The sequence below is a fragment of the Xenopus tropicalis genome, chromosome 1 (genome assembly GCF_000004195.4).
Source record: "Xenopus tropicalis strain Nigerian chromosome 1, UCB_Xtro_10.0, whole genome shotgun sequence".
NCBI lineage: Eukaryota > Metazoa > Chordata > Amphibia > Anura > Pipidae > Xenopus > Xenopus tropicalis.
The window spans coordinates 40,751,041-40,773,357 of record NC_030677.2 but is presented as its reverse complement, the minus strand read 5'-3'; the positions used below and the strand labels follow the sequence as shown (position 1 = coordinate 40,773,357).

The 22,317-nt window shown below is 39.4% G+C and overlaps 1 protein-coding gene across 1 annotated transcript in view; it reads right to left on the bottom strand.

Moving 5' to 3' along the window:
- Positions 1-22,317, bottom strand: part of cracd (capping protein inhibiting regulator of actin dynamics) — an 86,000-nt gene that overhangs the window by 48,848 nt on the left and 14,835 nt on the right. Inside the window, exon 3 of the mRNA XM_004911201.4 lies at positions 9,378-9,518. The gene's annotated coding sequence lies outside the window, so the exon portion shown is untranslated. The remainder of the gene's footprint in view (positions 1-9,377; positions 9,519-22,317) is intronic.

Sequence of the window (22,317 nt, the reverse complement as noted above, 5' to 3'; positions counted from 1 at the left end):
TTATTTAATGTTTAAATGATTTTTAATATCCGAATTAAGGTATGGAGATCCAATTATAGAAAGACCCCTTGTCCTTATGGGGCTGATGATGGTTGGGGACTGCGCATGGCTTGGACAGAAATGGAGGTGGCATAAAATGACATGTATGTAATGTGTATATATAAATAACTTAGAGAAACCTAGATAAATCTTTATCAGAGTCATAAAAGGCAAATCAATACTTACAGTACAGTTCATGTGCCATAATTAGCAACAGCATTACATTGTTTTTTGTATTAATTGGATCAGTGCGGTCTAAGGGCAATGACACACATACAATTTGCTATATGAAACTCTTTACAAGCAGCGATCCCTATAACTTGCACTAACTTGTTACTAAGCTCCCTGTTGTGTTATTGCCCTTAAGAATGAACCCCAGCATAGGTCAGATAGTGTTCTTATTGGAAATTACAAGCTTTTTTGTTTATTACTGTTACAAAGCAACTCTCGTCCCAGATTTTCAGAGGTTAAGCAATCTTTGTACATACAGCTTGATGTGCCCATTCAATCCAAAAACCAATGGCCAGTTCACTGGCAATCTGACAAGAAACAGTACTAGCCAAACTGCAACTGCAGGCCATTGGGTTTACTTTATCTGCCTGCATAACTCCAGCTGTAATGTTTAATAAATAACAAAAAACTGAGCACAACTCACTGTCAACATAAACCATATTGAGTGTGTTAAATTTATGGATTAATTTGCTTAGTGATATGTTAGTGCAGTGCAAATAAAGACCATCAGGCTATCAAGTGTGGCCCTTTTAAAATTTTCTTCATTTCATTTTTTGTGTTTTTTTTAAATTAGTAAGCTTTTTGCCTAGTCTAGACTTTCAGGAGCTATCTAGCTGCTAGGGTCCAAATTGCCTAGCAACAGGGCAACAGTCTGAATAAAAGACTGCAATAAAAAAAGAAGAGGTCTTGAGTAAAACAAAAGAATAGGAGGGATCTGACTACAAAGTATATGAATAAAAAGTAACAATAACAATAAAATTGTAGCTTCACAAAACCAGAATGTTTTTTCCTGCCGGGGTCAGTAACCCCTGTTTGAAAGCCAAAAAGAGACAGAAGAAAAAGGCAAATAACTCAAAATCTACAATATATAAAAACTGAAGACCAATGAAAAAGTTGCTAAGAACTGGCCATGCTATAACATACTAAAAGATAATTTAAAGGTGAACTACTCCTTTATTTCAGTGTTTCTACAATACAGTGGGAGCTGATGCCGGATTTGCCAGATTGCTCTATTAAATATTCACCTTCAGTGTTACGTATTCCTGAACATAAACAGAAAACTGGTTTCATTAACATGCAGCAGATCTGAAGGCTAATGTAGAAGTCACTGCCGTCATGCTGGAGATCTTCATATTAATTGGCAAAAGCAGTGTTAATAGAGAAGAGAAGGAAATCAGTTCACCGCACACCTCCAAACACCATGAAATTATTCAGCCCATTTGAATAATTCATGTTTATTCCCTGCTATGAAATCACAGCACACGCTTATTTGGCACGCCACATCGAGAAGAGACAGAATCCATTTTCCCTAATAAATCATTACTGGATCATAATTATCAATCCATAAGTTGCCATTAAACATTCCCTACAATGCAATGGTGATGCACAAACAACTCTAATTCAAAGACAACTGGCCCTGAAGAAAAACTATTCTATTTCTGTTCTTATTAGGCGGAAACACAAGACCTCCACCTTTGCACTGTTCTTCTACTTATTATTGTCAGCCCCTTAAATATGGGGTACTGTAAGAAAAGATGCAATGTTTGCATCTGGTCTAGTAACGCATAGTAACCAAACCAGTGACTTCTTATTTGTTGTTGTGGGTTACTAGACGTGGCACAAAGTTTGTGGCTTTTGTTGCATTAGATTGTTATATTACATTAGACTGATCAAAAGGAAGTGTTGACTGGTTGCTATGGGCCATTGCACTGTTCATAAATGAGTCCTGGAAACTGTTTGTTAAAATATTATTCCCTATAACCATGTTCACTGGGGTTAATCCTGTGTGAACCCTAATTCCACAGCACAATAGGCTATGAAACAGAAGGGCCTACCCAGGGACTACTGGCCACCAAACTAGCATAATTATTGTCTTTTCATTTTGGTAAATATGTGGTCAAAAGAATGATGTGCAAACGGCAAGACAGATGCCAAATGTAGCAAGCTGGCTAGTCACATAATGCACAAATATATCAAAGACAAGTAAGCAATACATGGTTGAGGTCCTAGGTTAATTTCCAGCCAGGTCACTGACTGCAAGGAGTTTACAGTATATCTTCTCCCTATTCCTGGGTAGGAATCTATTTACAACTTTTGTTACATTCCCCCAACAGAGAAGAGAAGAACTAGAGATGTTTCTTAATTCTACTGTCTCAGAGTTATTAGAGTAGAGGAACATGGCCATAATAAAAAAGGATAGAATGTACAGAGCACTTATGTATTTATGCATTTATGTATATTGGCTAGAATGGTAAAACAGCTTGGGACAGAAGGATTAGAACATGTGAGACAGAATGAAGAGAATGGTTGTGATGGAACTGGCAGGCATACTGGAAAAAACAGGCAGGATAGAATGGTAATAATAAGAAAGATCAAATGATTAAAAGCTGTAATGATTATGGCCAGCCATATGAAGGGCAAGGGGCATATCTGTGTACAAAGGCTATTATGCTTCATTATCTATGTCTATTTATAATGCTGATATTATAGCTGATGTCACCTGAATAGCTAAGCATTGATGATCCCACCGCTCTGATCTTCACCCTACTGGTTGGAAGTGTCAGGAGTCATAGCACAGGCATCATTGAACGGATTAATATTGTTATTGTTGGGCTCTCATTCCATTGGCATTAAGGGTATGTGGTTCTAGGTTCTAATCAATTTAATAATTCATGAAAACACAGGGTTCAATATTTTGATCTAACGTGACTGGTGGACCCTGCTACCCCAACTGTGTGATACTATGGAGACTTTTAGGACCCCTGTAATTGTGTTTGTATTGCTCTGTGCTGCACATGGTATAGGGAACAGGGAATTTATAGTAGACACATAAGTGGATATTTCCTCCATTGTAGCATATGAGGCGAAGGTCTCAAAGAAAAATCATTTTATAAAGAAAAAGGAAAGAAATGGTAACAAATGAAAGCTCTTTTTTAAAAAGCGTTAAACAAATATTCTTAACATATGACCTTGGGTAAAATATAAAAAGTAATTTCTGTGGCTTTATATGAAAGGGTATTGAAAGAAACATAGAAGCCAGGTTTATGTTTCTTTTATTTTCCCTTGGATAAAGTTACAATAGATTTTTGTATAACATAACATCTCTGCTTATCTGCATTTCCAAATACAAGAGGGAGATGTCACATTATGTCCCACAGGCCACATGTTCTGCACAAACTGCATTTGGAAGCACATCTCAGTGGACTTGTGCCTAGAATGACAGCTAACAGTGCCAGCTTCTGCTGAGACATCGAATATTCACCACTGAGCTTTGGTATCAATTCCAACATAAAGAGAAGTGGCGCTTAGTGCATTAACTACACTCTTGTGCTTTTTATATCTGTTTGAGAGACAATGCATGGCACGAAAGCCTTAAAGCAAGGCTATAGGGGTAATTCACAATGCCCCACATAGTATAAAAGTACAAAAACAAGCCTGCAATCGCGAATAGCCACAGGCCACTGCACTCTGTTTTGGAGCAGAGACCTGTGGAGAGACCTGCCGACTGCTGTTTGAAGTTAATGTGGCCCTCCTCTTCTGAAAGAAATCAGATGCTCTGTGCAGAGAGCTATAACCTAGGGGGGCACCAGTGCTGTAGAATGAGTTCTACGCCCCCTGGGGTTTTGTTGCAAATGGCCTTTATATGTCTGCTGTTACAAATTATAGAGGCTAAAAGATACATTTCCTGTTCATCAGATCCGTTTTGTCACTTAATGCCACCCCCCAGTGCAGTTTTTTTTGGGGCGGCATAACAGAACACCTGGTCACCTGTGCAAAAGCAAAGATCTTATTGTTGCTGTGGGTTACTGCACCTGTGCAAAGGTAGTGCCTCTTATTACATATGGGGAAAATGTTGTAGCAACTCTAATTTGTTTACTGGTGAAAGATGTTTTCTGATATTTAAAGGAACAGTAACACCAAAAAATGAAAGTGTATAAAAATAATTAATATATTATGTACTATTGCCCTGCACTGATAAAAGTTGTGTGTTTGCTTCATAAACACTACTACAGTTTATATAAATACCCTGCTGTGTAGCCATGGGGGCAGCCATTGAAATTGAAAAAAGGAGAAAAGGTACAGGTTACTAAGCAGATAACAGATAAGTAGCATAGATTCCCATTGTATTCTTCAGTTATCTGTTATCATCTTATGTAACCTGTGCCTTTTCTCCTTTTTTCAATTTAAATGGCTGCCCCCGTGGCTACACAGCAGCTATTTCTATTAACTACAGTAGTCTTTCTGAAGCAAACACACAACTTTTACCAGTGCAGGGCAACAGTACATTATATTTTAATTATTTTAAAACATTTTTATTTTTTAGTGTTACTGTTCCTTTAATAAATCTTGTCCTAAGTATTTACTACCACTGGGCAATTCTGCACCTGGATAGTAACCAATAGTAACCAATAAGTGATTAACTTTGTGCAGTCAGGGGCAGGATAAATAATGGAAGCACAAACTTGACTGGATGGCATGGAATTGTGCACTGTTAGTAAATGAGCAAGACCACATGAAAGAAGCCATTTATCAACCTTGGCCATATTTTTAGATTGCTCTGTATACAAGTATAGTCCTTGTATATGAGAATATGGATTCTGTCTCTTGCTTCCAATCCAAAATCCAAACGGCACGCTGCTGTTTACCTGGGCTCTTAGTACTGAGCAATTCATTCTGAGCATCTTGCACTGTTTCCCTTTCATCTGCCATGGCGTTCATAAGGATTACTGAAATACAAATGTAACACAGCATGCACATACAATAAGATTCATGTACAACGAGCCACACTGTATAAAACCACAACAACCTGAAGGGAAGTGGCCAGTCTGATGCTTATTATTGCTGTTCATAGCAAATTGTACATATACAGGTACAGGTATGGGATACTTTGTCCAGAAACCTGTTATCCAGAAAGCTCAGAATTACAAGAAGGTCATCTTCCATAGACTCCATTTTAATCAAATAATTCATATTTTTAAAAATTATATCCCTTTTTCTTTGTAATAAAAAAGTGCCTTGTCCTTGAGCCTAACTACAATATAATTAATCCTTATTGTAGACAAAACAATCCTATTGGGTTTATTTAATGTAGTATTTTTTAGTGGAGTTAAGGTTTGGATATTCAAATTACAGAAAGATTCCTTATCCGGAAAACACCAAGTCCCAAGCATTCCAAGTCCCATACCTGTATATGTATTTGTATATGTATTTGGTGGGACAGAGAGATTCTATTGGCTCATGCAGTGCCAGCACATTTCCTTGCAGAGATGAGAGGGTACAGGTAACATGTATCTGGCAGAGGTGCAAAACGAGCCCAGTAAGCAATTGTACCCAGCAGCTTCAGGTATCACCCTCCTTTGAAACGTGACAAAGGGCAGGATCGCCCAAGGCATGATCACCCATTATGCTTTGAATTAAGTTCTTATAGATGATGGCCATTTGTGAGACTTAGCAAATACCACATTATTCATTTATAACCCAAGACTTTGTTAGTTAAGGGTAACGAAATTCCATTAGGGGTTGCCAATTTGTTGTGCATCCCCGCCCCAATGATTATAATCATCAATGATTCACCAGTCAATCTCCCAGGCCCTGCACCAGCATACTACTTTCTTTAGGGGAAGAGATCAGTACTGTGTGTATTGGGTAACCTGCACTAAGGGGACATTTACTAAAATTCGTTTTTTTCTGGCCTTGAAAGTCATATAAACTGGACATGGTATAAATTCGAATTAAACTTGATCATTGCTGTATTTATAAAATGTCTCAATAATGCTTGAATCGTACGAAGGAAGTTTACATTCGAAAATCACGAGTTTTGAGTTGAAAGCATTGTTAAAACTCGAAAAATTCGACTTTACACAGATATTCATTTCCATGAATCCTCTTTATCTTTCCCAAACAGGAATTGCTCCAGCAGCCATTTTAGAAGCATTGGGACTCTTGGAAAACAATAATGTGTTTAAGTTTCACTTTAAAGTGGGTGAAACTGAAAACAATAATGGGATTAACACCCCTTGAAATGTGTGAAATAGAAAACAATGAGGGGATTAATTTGTCCTTGAACTGAGTGAAACTGAAACAATGAGAGGATTAACTTGTCCTTGAAAATGTGTCAAGAACAGGCTGTCACTGACTATTCTATTCCTATTCTATTCTAAGTCTCCATAGGACTCAGTGGTACTAGACAGATCAAACCTGTCGAATTTTCATTTTGCAAAAAGAGTTAACTAAACACTAATAAATCATGAGTTATTTTTCAAAAACTCAAATTTTTCAGGAATAAAAACGAAAAAAATTGATTTCTGGTAAAAACCCACAAATCTCGACATTATCTAGAAGTAAGAAAAAATCCAACTTTATCTCGTTATTGCTTAGTAAATGTGCCCCTAAGTGTCATACCATAATAAGCAGTGATGGATTGAGATGCCAGGGGCCCCCCAGAAAACCTCAGACCCACTCTCCAAACTATTTTTCCTCCTCTCCTCATTTAACACTATACTCCAAGTTTCACCTTTTTACATACTATGATATATTCTTCCATCTACTTAGCCTCTTTGTTCCCATAAAGATGTAAGGAAAGGCCAAATACACTAAATGGTTATAAGCAGGAGGGCCCACTAACACCTGACCCCATGTGAAGCTTTTCTGCTATCCCCGTAGATACCAGACACTGAGCATAAGGCCCTGCATATCTATGAACACTGCTCCCATGCACACTACAACTTGCACAGATGCCTTTGCCTAAAAGCTGAAGGATTGCAAAAAAGTTTTATACCTGTTCAAAAATTTGGCAAACACTATGGATATTTGCAACCTCTAAGACAGGTCTGAAATACACAAATGAGGGAACTGAAAGTGCTTAATTAATAACATTTTTTTATACAGGTATGGGATCCATTATCCCAAATTACATAAGGCCATCTCCCACAGAGTTCATTTTAATCAAACTATTCTAATATTTAAAAATGATATTCTTTTTTTCTGTAATAATAAAACAGTAGCTTGTACTTGATCCCAGTTAAGATATAACTAATCCTCATTCGAAGCAAACAATCCTATTATATTTATTTAATGTTTTAATTACTTTTTTGTAGACTTAAGGTATAAAGATCCAAATTACGGAAAGACCCCTTACGCCAAAACCCCGGGTCCTGAGCATTCTGCATAACAGGCCCCATACCTGTTTTCTTTTTTTTTGTTACAGACCTGGAGCAGGTGACTACAATTACCAATTTCATATCCAGGCAATACAGTATGTTACACGGCTTTATATTTCACATGCCGCTGCGCTCTTCTAAGGTTCAACTCTATTAATTAGGTACATTCCAGAGCAGACAAATGCGGCCAGGCACAAATGCTCATATTACTTTTATTCAGAGGCAGCTTTTTAGACATTTCACTGGACCAGCAAATGGAAATTTAACAACAACAATAGGCTACTAAAAAAAATGGAAGCTCTATTGTTGAAACATATTGTTATATGTACAAAGCCAAGGTGCGCTCATATTACCAAATTCATTTCTCAAACTGTGATGACACAAACGGGAAATAACCACCATTATCGCTTGTTTCACTAGTAATCTAATAAGAAATGATAATTTTACTATAGCAATGTTATACACCAAATTTAATCACATTTCAGAGAAATCATTACTGATATTATGGAACTATAAAGGTCTAATTTGATTGCAAGCCATTCTCTGATCTATTTATTTTCCAAACTGAATGTTTTTACATTTTAGCCATTACTGAAATTTCATATTATATGATATGGGCATCAAAACACACAGCCTGCTACAGCATCTCTTTGCCCTTGCCAGGACACAAACACTGCAGGTCTGCGTCAGTTCCTAGTCGATAGCACGTCCCATACACTCACTTTTCACCAACACTGATACTGATACAGGTATGGGATCCCTTATCCAGAAACCCGTTATCCAGAAAGCTCCGAATTACGGAAAGCCCGTCTCCCATAGACTCCATTTTAATCAAATAATTTTGAATTTTAAAACTGATTTGCTTTTTCTCTGTAATAATAAAACAGTACCTTGTAATTAATCCCAACTAAGATATAAATAATCCTTATTGGATGCAAAACAATCCTAGTGGATTTAATTAATGTTTTATACATTTTTTAGTAGACCTAAGGTATGGAGATCCAAATTACGGAAAGACCCCTTATCCGGAATACTCTTGGTCCCGAGCATTCTGGATAATGGGTCCTATACCTGTACTTTACTGTCAGCCTCCTTGGAGATGCACCCATTGGTTCTAGCACCCACTCCCACACATTGAAACACTAAGCAAAAAGGGATTCTGTTAGTAGCTCACATTGAAACACAGAAATACAAGTGAAAAGTAGTGATGAGTGAATTTTTTCGCCAGGCATGGATTTGCAGCGAATTTCCACATTTCGCCATTGGCGAATTGTTTTGCGAAACTTCTGTGAAAATTCGCTGCAGAAAAATTTGTCGCACAGGATTTTTTGTTGTTGCGCGTCAAATTGGGCACGGTTGCATTAAAAAAAAGGAGCGGTCGCGGGAAAATTGGGGTGGTCACATAAACAAACACGGGCGAAAAAAAAAATAGATGTGGTGACAAAAAATAGATGCGGGCGACAAAAAAATAGCCACAGCCGACAAAAAAGACGTGGGCAACAAAAAAATTGCGCAACAAATGTGTTTAGTGAATTTTTCGCCATTTCGTGACTTTTCTTGCCGTTTCGCAAATTTTATGGCGAAGCGAAACGGGACAGATTCACTCATCACTAGTGAAAAGGATGACATTTTTTCTTATTACAAACCCTTTAAAACCTAGTTTTACCTCCAGTCAACCAACTAAATACAGATTGATGATATCATCTATTCCTTATACTGACATCTTGCTAAAGGCAATTAAGTGCACTTCATTAAGTATATAAAAATATGTGTGTTTTAGAGAGGGCCATCTATAACATGTGTAGACTACTGCTGAAGGCCCTGAATAGAATACAAATAAAATATAAAAAATAGCACTGCCACCCATAAAGACACAACAATCAATAAAAAAAAGGCTCCCCAGTCTGTTGACCAGTCAAGGCTTATTCCCTTACAGTAAATACTCACCTGACAATACAGTCCTGTAATGTGGTCTCCAGTCAGCAGGACTGTAACTGTGCCTGGTGTGTAGGTGAGGTAGGACCGGTGCTGTTACATAGTCATGTGCACTTCTGCAAAACCTTCCATGGACAAGACCACATTATAAACCTATGATGAGAGAAGCATGAAGCATAGTAAATGACCTTTCTATATGCTTTATATACTGAACCATAAAATGAGAATGTAATAGCAGTCAATTTTTCATGTCTAATGGAGGATAGAATACTCCAAGCGCAGAGCATGGGGCCAGCTGCAGGGGGCCAAGGACATTTTTATTTAGCCACCTTAATTTGCCTCTGGTGTATAACGACGGTTACAGCTAATTCAAAAGATAGAAACACAGAAAGAGCCTAGGTTTCGGAGCAAGTTATTCACTTGTAAAAAAATGAGGTATCAGTTTTATAGGAACATTTCTGCTGGCGACTGGGGATGCCTTGTACCTTGGGAGCTTGGATTTTACACTGTAAGGTTTGGAAACATCTGCTTGTGTTTGCAGTTAGTTAGAACACACACAGATACACACAGTACAGGTATGGGACCTGTTATCCAGAATGCTCGGGACCTTGGGTTTTCCAGATAAGGGGTCGTTCCCTTGCCTTGCCTGCATATAAAAAAAACACTTTCTATTAGAGGCTTTAAGAGAAAAAAAACTAGAACTGCAGCACTAGTGTCTCCTACTTTCCTAGCCTCACAGATTCAGGATTCTTGCTGATGTAAGTTAAAGGGAAGAGGACATATGTTCCCTTCTCCCCATTACTGCCATGCTGATTTATGATCCATATCCCAGGACTTTCTGATCAACATGTTTCACACAAGGGTAATCTTGGAAACCTGCAGGAGGCTATTTCTCTTCCTACGGCTTCCTTTGTGTTTTACACCTGCGCTGTGGGAAAAGGTTATGTGTGTGGGCATTGTGCCTTATTTTTAAATAACAAACAGGTGCAGAGAGCAAAGAAACAGGGAAACCCCACTGTGTGGCAGGCAAACTACAATTATATAGTATAAAGGGATTCTGTCATGATTTTTATGGAATATTTTTTATTTCTAAATGACACTGTTTACATAGCAAGTAATTCACTCTACCATTTAAATTTTATTCTTGAACCAACAAATGTATTTTTTTAGCTGTAATATTGGTGTGTAGGCGCCATCTCAGTGCATTGTGCCTGAGTCTGAGCTTTCAGAAGGAGCCAGCGCTACACATTAGAACTGCTTTCAGGTGACCTATTGTTTCTCCTGCTCCCATGTAACTGGAGGAGTCCCAAGCTGGACTTGGATTTCCTACTATTGAGTGCTATTCTGATATCTACTGAGAGCTGCTATCTTGCTCCCTTCCCATTGTTTTGCTGATCGGCTGCTGGAAGGGGGGTGATATCACTCCAACTTGCAGCTCAGCAGTAAAGTGTTACTGATGTTTATCAGAGCACAGATCACATGGCTGTGGCACCCTGGGAAATGAAGAATATGGCTAGCCCCATGTGAAATTTCACAATTAAATATAAAAAAATCTGTTTGTGTTTTTGAAAAATAGATTTCGATGCAGGATTCTGCTGGAGAAGCTCTATTAACTGATGTGTTTTGAAAAAAACATGTTTTCCCATGACAGTGTTCCTTTAAAAGGTTCTAGGTACATACATAGATAACCAGACTGTTCTGGAGAGACACCAATGTGCAAAAACATAATCAGTGCTTCTCAATCTCTGTTTTACCTTGCAGTTATCAACACCCAGGCACCAGTCATTGGAATCCATGAGATTTTTGCATTACTGTGAAATTTACAGACCCTATCCTCTCATTAATTGAGGGAGTTTTCAAAATTGTCTTTTATGCACACTTTTTAAAAACCGTACAGAGCAGTATGATAGTTCCAATTCCTCAGCGAATACTGAACATATTTTAAACACTTGTTGTAAATTTGTTCTGTCTGCACACAACTTAGAGGACACATTGCCTATGTTTGTCCCTCTGTGTTTGGTAACCAAGCAGTGACAAAATATACAGTAAATGTATACAAGGTGCCCGAGGGGTGCTGGTCAGAATTTTTCACTTCAAGCTCCCCCTTGAAACAGTACCAAATGATTCAGGTGCCTGAGGCAAATCCCCAGCTCTCCATTGCCCTCCGGGTGAGGTGATGAGAGGGGGGATGACATTACGACCCCTTCCTCTGCTTGTCACCATGAAGCCTCTATAAATTCCCCCACTCCCTCAGTTGGCTGCTTCCAAAATGACAGAACAACCAGAACTAGAGGAATGCAGGCTGAAGAGGCAAGTGGTTAGACACCCCACCGCCACCATAGCACCCTAGGCACATATCTCTTCTGTCTACCCATAGTTATGGACCTGTCTTGGAGTTCAACCCTTTGGCGAGAGTCCCCATTTGCTCATAACAGGCTTACAGATACTGTATGTGAACCCTTTGCTGTATCAACTATTCAGCTATAGTTCCAACAACAGCAAATAGTCATTTTCTCCAACTTTTACCCTAACTAATATTTATATGAGCCACTACTCCAGGCCTCTCCTAGGGGTCAACCCACAGTTTGGGAAGCACCGTGCAATCTGGATAAACCATACTGAAGAAAGGATCATTACAAAGCACTTAAACATATTCTGGTAAATGTTTAAATATTTTAGATAAATATACAACTGAACCCTTTGATGTCCACATTGAAAATCCTTCCCAGGTTGCTGTGCTACTAAGGGCAGAACATCTACGGAATAAATCTGCTGTGTAGCCTGAATATGATATTTAAAGTAAGGCAGCAATGTAGCACATAATCTTCCTACAGTACGAAATAAAAAAATAGAGACTAAGTGAATTACATTCCCATTCTAGACGTAGCTAGAACCCCAATTACACTGCAATTATTACAAAGGGACTTTGTAGCGACGTCTTTTATTCAGGAAAATTTTCTCGAGGAAACTGCAGAATGCCTGGACTCATTGATTAAGCAACAGAAATAGAATAACTGCTTCCAGCGCCAAATTATTGCTTTCTATAAATAGCAGCAAATAACAAAGTACATCATTGTCTATAGAGCAAGATAAAGAAGCAGACAAGGAAAGATCTACCATCAAGTAACATATAGGAGTTTGCCACAAAAAAGCCTGTGGCAAGGCAGAAATGCAAATGGTACCAAAAAGCACCAGGCCAATGATATCAAAACAGTCCCACAAAAGTATAAAAGGAAATAACTAGGGCATTGTCATCTGTGATAAATAGAGGAAATAAGATACACAGTAATGTCAAATGGGTGCTCAAGTTAAATAGAGAATAATGCTAGGCAAACAAGAGTGACAGTTACAAGTCGGTCATCACTAAAAAAGAGGTTCTATGGCTCTGTACAGTGTGGAACCATAGTACTGAAACCAGTGATCCCCAACCAGTCGCACGTGGGTTGCTCGCCAACCATTTTGATGTTGCTCCCAGTATCCTCAAAGTGGGTTCCCATTTTTAAATCTCTGGCTTGGAGACAAGTTTTGGAAGCAGAGAGACACAAATTTACTCCAAGCAGAGCCTCCTGCAGGATAGCAGCCCATATGGGGCTACCAAATAGCCAATCACAGCCCTTATTTGGCACCACCAAAGAACTTTTTTCATGCTTGCGTGGCTTACAAACACTTTCAAATGTATTCTAATTTAGGTTCTGTAACCCCCATTTGGCTGTAGTAGTCAAATTGTCCAGCTAGAATAGAGCACAGGGTACATGTGACTCTGTTTCAACAGAATGAGCCTTTGCAATATGGAAGGTGCTTTATAGAGGGTGTTGTATAACTGCACCTCCCACTGCAGCGTGTATGTGTAAAGCAAAATAATTAAAAAGGTGGACGCCAGGAGCTCTTGCTGAACTAAAGAGCAGGTTTATTTACACACAAATCAAAATCAGGCAGAGTTCAGCAGATATACTGACAGACCATGAGGTCTGATGAGCAAGGCAGATGGTATAGCTAACATAGCAGACCAGTTCAGCACCACTGTGGAGGGTCTAGGGAAAGTAGTTCTTTATCCTTAGGATATTACCTTTATTGGACCGGATCCAAAAAGGCAGATGATGGTTCAGGGATTTACACTGACCTGCAACCTGTATCTAAACTGTGGTCCCTACAATAAGGCAATAGTGCCTGTAAAGGAGAACTAATCATCTATCCTCCTGGATGGAGCCAGAAACTGCTCTTACTAAATAAGCTGTCTATCTGACGTGGTTACACGTGATATGACAAAAGATAGTCTGTCTAGCTTTTCCCTCATTCACGGGGTCCCTGCTCCTCAACTTCTCTAAGGGTGCTGGTCTCCTTTGGGGCCTAAACTTCTGGGCCAGTGTGGGTCCCAGGCTTCAAGGAACATCCACACAGACCAGTTGCTGCAGGCCAAGAAGGCAGAACCACCCTTTTCCTATCACTAGATTAAAGTTTGGTAGGGTGTGGTCTAGCCTTGGGCCAATAACAGGGTATATGTTCATACCAAATATGATACATGAGTCTCTGCCCAGTAACAGGAAAAGAAGAAGTGTAGGGCTTAAAGCCATAGGGCACATTAACCCTATGGGTCCCTACAGTTCCATGTTTGTACATCTATTTATGAGCTACAACTCCAAAGTGTCTGCTAATGTTTTTGAGCTCATCTCAAGTAGAGTAAGAGATATTAATGGAGACTCTCTGTAAGTACAATGTGACCAATGACAGTTGTGGTAGCACAGATAGTTACAGGGTCCCTATACTTAAACTCCTGTCATAAGCAACACTGGGGTGATACTTGGTGCAAAGTACATCAGTCAGCACCCAATGAACAACAAATAGGTCAAGGTGAAAGAGACATGCCAAACACTGTCTGTACTTCATCCTAGGACATGGTCAGCAATTATGAATCTGTAAGGAACACATTTTACCATCTAACATACTATATATTCATATTGTGCTTTTTAAACTAAAAAGGGACAATTTACTACATGGTGCAAAGTGTCAAATTGGCATGTTTTTACCCACAATGCAGCATATTTTGCCGCACTCTGTAATTGGGTTTATAAGAGATAGAAGAAAACTGCTGGGAGCAACACACAAAGAGAAAACTGGAATTATACTGTAATTTACTCAAGGCAGGTGGAAAGTACAGGGCTCCTTTGTGCAATGCACCAATACTGCAAAGAACAATGGGTATATAGGCTTCCATACAGAGTCATGTACAAGCAAGTGCAAGTATTTTACTGGATTTTGCTGGACTTTGACTATTGAATAATCTATATAGGTCTCAATATTAAAGGTTCTCTACCAGCTAGTTTGAAGATTAATATTTTCCTGTTCTTCTAGATGTTAATAGGCCACCCACCATTGGGCAGTCATGGGGTTAATAACTGTTTTGATTTGTTCTCTTTTGTGTCAAAAGAGGTTACCTGCTATAAATATAATCCTTGTTAGCCATAGAATAATACACTGGTAACTGGATCTGTTGCCTCATTATCAGAGAGCCAAAGAAATGTGCTTGTAAATGCTCGGGAATGATATTCTACAGTGGTAACACAAGCTTCTGCAAGCAGCCAAACACGCATAAATGGAAAGCTGAAACCAAAAACTAGCAAGGAGTGATCCCAGAAACACAGAATAATTGGGTTATATACCCATAATACATATTTTGTACATTGATAGGGATATTTGTATTACCAGCCCTTAGCTTAAAGCAATATATATTCTGTTGTTCCCAGAAATTCAGAGACATCATTTTTTTAAATAGGAAATTCTGAAGTTAAGTGGCATCTTAAGGTGGCACACAGGGATGAAATGAGGAAAGTGGGCCCCAAAACAGTGTGGCATGGATGCAGATCTGCGCTGATCCTTTCCCAGGCTGTAACTTTGGGTTTTTAGACATCCGTTCATTGGTTTAGATGCTCAATAGAAACATGGCATGTTGCTGGTGGGGGAACTGTTCTTGTGGTAGCTCCTCTGCTGTTCCCAGTTACTTCTGCTCCCAGACCAGTAAATTGTATCGATAAAAAACAAAATTTTATCTGTTTAGTAAGTGCTATCAAGCAATGCAAATGTTCCCTATTCATACTGTATCTGAATGTTGCACTAAGCCATTTAATATAAAAGCATTTTGTTTGTAAAGGCTGAGAGTCTGATATCTCTAACTCAATGACATCAGCTGCCAAAACGATCAGTAAACACCCAGAGGCAACAATATTTAAACCGTGGCATCATCTGCACTGGTGACAGCATTAGGATTTGAAAGTGCTACACCCCAATACACACGGGGGAGTAAAAATAGAGTGAAAAGTAAACACCACCTGCATCAATGACTGAAGCGCACACCGGCTCCTAAATGTTAAATCCCCAGTCTTTTATCAGTAAAATAAAGGACTCTATGGCTAATCTTACAGCCACTGGCAGCATTACCCTGCTGCACATACCAAGAGCATGAGTGTACTGTAACAATTAATATACATCCATTACTGGTGGATATCTGAGCAGATATTGAAATAGTGACATTCATAAGATAGATCTACTTGAGATATGTTAAAAACATCAGCGAAGTGCACAGAAGCAGAAAAGATACTTTCCGTGCAATTTAGTAGAGCCAGTAGGCCAGGGAGAGGGGAACTTTGTATACTGCCCACCACAAGTAGCCAATGAGAATGGAATATGCAAGGCTACAATGGCCTTCTCTTATTGTATGTGCTCCTTGTGTGCTCAGGTGTGGCCCTCAAAATCTAGGGAACAAGTAAACTCATTTTACTGCTACCTGCATGCATTTTATGAAAAGCACAGGGGATTTTCCCCCCAGTGTAGCACTGTAGTAGGGGTATATTTATGCTTTTTATTTAAACTTAGGGTAATGAGAGGGAGTTTTGACTGCCACTAGTCTCCAGCTGTCGCCACTCATGCGCCCTGGCTGATACACCCGGAGTGGTGCTGCCAAACAGACAGACCTTGCAATGAAAAATCTTCAAGCAAGTGTGTCACTGTTCTGTGTGCGTCAACCAGATATATAAAATCTACATCCTAGAAACCAGTGCAGTCTTTGGTAAATATACATTTGTACCATCATAGGCATGAAGCATGTCCAGCTATGTCCAGTTGACAAGAGATGAATTAGAATTTCCAAGAGCAGAGTATATAATACTTGTCCCTTACAGTCTCCATATCCATATATGTCCATATCTCCAGCCTCTTTAATACAATGACTGGCACTGTGGGAAACAGTAATTGGGGAAGCTTTTTTTGTGGGACCATAATCTGCAATTTATGGCCTTCCTGCTGCGCTTGAATTTTACTTCCCAGAATCATTTTACCAGCTGTCAGGAATTCAGCATAAAATTCTACATGCACATAGCATTACATAGACTAGAGCACAACACCCAATAAATGCATATCCTTTCCATTGAACAATCGCTTTTATTAAGGTGGAATCTGTCTTTATGCAAGGATGCAGTTCAATTTAACATAAACTTTTGACAAAATATTGTGAGGTATGTCTTGCTGTACAGTACAGGCAATCAGAGCAAAATAATGACACTATAATTATATGAGAATAGAAGACAGAGTGACCTTGTATTGGGGGATTCTTTTGGAGACTTTCTATTAAAGGTTAATTGAGATTAACATTATGATTTTTGTAGTTTATCATAAACTGATTTATATATATACACAAAAGATCTCCTCTGCACACCCCCATAATTAATATAGAGACATTCTGTGCATTAAGCTACCAAGCAATACCTTCCCCTTTAAACAAAATAGGAATTGTTTATACATATATTGCAATATATTTAAGCTGGCCAACTATGTAGTTGTTTTGTTTTATTTTACATTTCCAAGTAGCTTAATGCACAGAACGTCTTAATGTCTGATATATATTGATTATGGGTAAATGCAGAGGACCTCTTTTGTCTGTATATGAATTTTGTGGTCACAGCCTCATTGCACTCCCCACCTAGTGGTTTAAAATGTAGTGGTGAGCACTTCTTTCCCTATATCCCAAACTGATTCCACTAAAAGAAAAAAGCATCTTGTAATATTTCGATTTCCTGCAGAATACTAAGGCAAAATATTACAATGATATTTAAGCATTGTATTAAAGGGACACAGATACTATTTGATTTTTATGCTTTCTTGATTTTTTTGGAGTCCTGGGTATAATGTAGAAATGATTTTTAAAACAGCTTGTTCTGCAGCGGTCTGGCTATAATAAGCCATGACCAGAACCTTGCCAAATTTCCTTCTCAGCAACTATCTAGAGACTGCAGATATTTCAAAAATTTGTCAGTCATTGGATGGTTTGTATATGTTACAGACTTTGCTGTTGGTTTAACCCAATTGAAGCCTAAACTGGGCACATATATTTTAATACTAGAGAATTTACTTTGCCCTAAAGGAGAAGGAAAGGTAAAAACTAAAAGTAAGCTTTATCAGAAAGGTCTATGTATATACAGCCATAAGCACTCACAGAAAAGCTGAGTCCTCTGTCAAAAGAAACACAGGATTTCTTGTCTCTTAGGGTATCTGACTTCCTCTCTCAGAAAAATCCTTAATTTCCTGGACCAGAGTCTGCGCAGTTCTCTCCTCTCTCTATTCTTCTGCACCCCCTCACACAAGAATTCATAAAACTCACTCCCCCCACCTTTAGGAATGTGTGATCTGAGCTTAACCAAGCTAAAATGGCAGCTGTTGTCTTAAACAAACAGAAAAAGCTTCTAGGGCTCTTTATTCAGGTATGATAAAGCTTTCTGCAGAATAAATATAGTGTTCTAGGTGGCACTAATGTGGAGAATCTATTGGCAGTAAAATGCCAAAATGACTTTCCTTCTCCTTTAAGGTGGCCATACACAGGCAAATTTTAGCTGCAGATTTGGTTCCTTTAGTTCGAGTCAGCAGCTTATCTGTCTGTGTATGGGGTACTCCAACAAGCCTACCTGATCAGTATCTGGCCAAAAATCAGGCAGTGGACAGGGTTAAATATCTTACTGGAGTGATGAGCACATCAGCCCTATGATGCAGTCCTTGCCACAAAAGCCTATTTACCTGTTGTTGTGATCTGATATCCCCACCTTAAGGTGGCCATATCAGAGAAAGATCATTTGGTGAGTGGATCTTTCAATGGCCAGCTTTTGGTTTGCCACCTTATTTATCGTCGATGTTGTTCTTACTGGCTGGGTTAGAAACATACTGACCTGGTGGCAACACTTGTAATTGTATTATTTATAATAAGCAATACCCCATTATTCAAGTAATGGTTTAGGAATGCTCTACTATCTCCTCCATATTATGTATGGCGTTGTTATTACTAGGGGAAAAACAGAAGTGAGATGCAAAGGATGTTATTTATTTATTTTTTTGCAGATGGCATCCCCAATCACTGTAGCTCTGCAGGAACCATCCCGATACAGGAAGGTGGCAGGTAGCACTGGCTAGCACACTGGGGCATGGCTACCCAGAAAGCAGCCACTAACATTTCCAGAGGTGCAGCTGTAGCACTGAAACCCATTAATAATTAATTTAACAATAACTGGTGTTTTACCAAGCAGTCCCAATGTGTACAACTTTTTCCTACTTCTAGTTTTCTGTGTTGGAATGGTTAGTTCCAGTAAGGATAATAATGTTACCCCCTATTGGGGTGCAAGGATTCTGAGAGATGTTATAGAGCTGGTACCCACTAAAAGATGAAAGTTTCAGGTTACAGTGGAGCTTAATTTGATAAACCAAAAGGAAATGTGACAGCATTTTGTGATTTCAGTAACTGTTGTCTCTCCATAGGAACAGTTCCTTCTGGAACCCAGTAACGTATTTGTGCCTGTCTGTACTTCAGAGCATAGGCATTAGGAGCATGAAAGAAGCCCATCCTCTATAGCAGGGATCCCCAACCTTTTTTACACATGAGCCACATTTAAATGTAAAAAGGGTGGACAAACAACGCAAGCATAAGAAAAAAAGTTCCTGGGGGTGTCAAATAAAGGCTGTTATTGGGTACTGGGTAGTCCTTGTATTGACTGGCAGACTATATAATGTTCTGTTTGCCTGTACACCTTCTGGTGTTTGTGCGACTACAAATACCCCCTAGCTAGGAATTCAAAAATAAGCACCTGCTTTGAGGCCACTGTTGCTCCTGAGCCACTGGTGGGGGATCATAGCCCTAGAGCAATGATGTGCAAAGTTTTACTTTTTGTGGCCATAGACTCCACTGTATACAGTATGGAAAAAGTCACCGTAAAAAAAACACAACCGCAGAACAATTCACCATGAAGTAAACCACCACAGACTCCAATGTTGTTCACTCAGAAAAAGTCAGTGCGAAGTAAGTCACCATGAAAAAAGTCACAGCTAAAAAACACCCATTGACTTGAATGCACTTTGAGAATTTTTGCTAAACAGGACAGATTCATTCAACACTAACAGTGTCTATTTAATATTTTCATTAAACAAATGCAAAGACAATGATGACGCTGGTTTGTATGTAACCACCCGGGCCACTCCTGTGAGCACCACACAAGCGCAGTGATGCTGTAGGGGGAGCATGCACTGGAGCGGCTCTGACAAGCGGCAGTGGGGAATGAGGGCACAGACTAGGGGTAGGAGAGGGAAGAGTTATGCGCCACCCCACCCATGGTTGCATCCTAGGCACATGCCTCTTCTGCCTAACCCTAGTTCCAGCCCTGCCTTAAAGAGAGCACGATTAGGAATATGGACAAAATTAGAAAGGCAAGCGGATAACTATGTGTGATTTGAATGTAATGGTTAAGATATATATATATACAGGTACATGACAAAGCTGCTGAATAAATGCTTTGCTAATATAAAACCCCTTCTATTTAGCGACCCTTCATTATTTATCACACAAGAGCATTTCATCCCGCTCACCCATTGCACATAGAACTGTTCCGCGCTTGAGGCTGCAAAAACACACTTGACTGACACTCATTAACACTCATTTAATCCTGAGTGGCTCAGAATTGTACTTGAGTATATAAAGCTTTCAATTCTGTATTCCAATAATGATACTGTTAAGAACTTGTTTAATGTATGGGCCTCCTATGGGTTATTAGAGCTTTACAGGAAATGTATGGGGAATTTTCTCTCTATTAACAAGAGTTTTTACTTTAATCTCTCTGCCGGGCAGGGGTGCATGTTTGTGCCAAAACTGATGAATGAATTTACCAACTAGTCTATTTTGTATGAGTACTGAACAAAAATGTATTCTTCCAATTAGCAGAATGTTTGGAATTTTTAATTACATAGAAGACTTTAGTCTTGGTTATGAAAGTACAGTATGCCTATGGTTTAGTAACCCATAGCAACCAATTAGCAGGTAACATTTACTACACTTCAAGGGGGGATTTAACTGTTTAATTAGCACCACTAACTGTAAAAAAACACATCAACCCTGCACCATTTTCTATCCACATATTGAGGGGCTGATAAGGGGCAAAATTTCACTAGTGCACCTACTGACAGCAACCAATCAGATCTTTGCTCCTGGGCATATCATGTGAATTATGGTGCCATTGCGCTTGGGACTGTAAACAGTGCATGATTATAAGCCGTGCTGCTCTGTCTCTGGTGTTTGCTGTCTTGGTCGCTGCCCATCTACTGAGATGGAAAAAATCTACCTGTCCCAAGCTCCCTTTGTCTCCCTACTGCTTCTCCCACTGCACCTTAGTACTGGCTCCATAGGTGTTGGAACCAGAGGGACCAGGGGGGCCAGGCCCCCCCAGAATTGGAAGTTGTGGCTAAATTGCTGCTGACTAGTAGAGATGGAGGTGGAGGGGTGGTGAAGGGGGAGAGTGGGTGGCTTGGGTGGGAGAGGGACAGCGCATGGGGAGCTTCAGGGGGACTCTCTTTGGCCATAAAAAGTGGTCATGGACAAAAATTTCATCTGCGGCCTCCACAAATCCTCCCTCTCACTGGCCCCCCAACCAAAAACATCTTTTGCTGCCCGACTGGCTTATGAGATGCACTACTCCTTACTCTTTAAGCAGACACTCAGCTACTCGTACTCTTTCCATACAACCCTTGTAGTCCCACTTTGGTTGCAGTTTTCTGTAGCAGTTTATAATATGACCAGCAGCCCTTGCCACACGCTCCGAGTACAGTCATGTACATGTTGTATGCTAACCCAGTTGTGTGAATGCAAGCCACCCTGAGTCTTGTATGGGTCAAATCACAAGGACCCTGAGAGTAGTACTGAATATACTATGTCATCACATCAGGTCATTTACAACAGGATGAACTTTGCATTCTCAGTCAGTGATGGGTAAGAAATTACAGCTGGGAGAAAACCAGCACTGAATGTTTTTATGATCTCATAAAAGAATGCATGTGCATGGGAGGTGTATAGACTAGAATTAGGCTAATTATTCCCTCTGGCTGTGAGATAAACGTCAGTGTTCACTACATAAGGCAGTCAGGCTCATGCTATACATTATGTTATCGTGGCAGTAATCAGTTATAGCCCTTCACTGTCTCAAAGGGCAAAATAATGGTTCCAGGGTAAACTTTGTAATCTGACATAATATTAGTGCTTGTCTCTTGTGAGAGAGAGGAAAGTGAAGCCATTTGTGTACAAGCCATTTCATTAAAAACCCATCATTTAAATTAGATAGAAGGGCTCATTTATCACATGGAGGAGGTACAAAGGGCACAAACAGGCGCAAAGCACAATGTTTTTTGCCCACAATGTATTTGCCCCCTGTGAATTACAACAGCCACTGACAGACATGCTTTGTGCTCTGTGAATGTACATATCTTTGTACAAACTACATACCTCTGTATATATCAAATGTCCCTTTGCTGCTTGTGTGTTTACATCTTTTCTAATAGACACAGAGTGCAGACAAAAGTACTAATATTTTATAGGGGACCCGCATGGTTATCTTCCTGCTGGAGATCAATCTGTAACCTATGCCCTGTGGCGGGAGGTTTG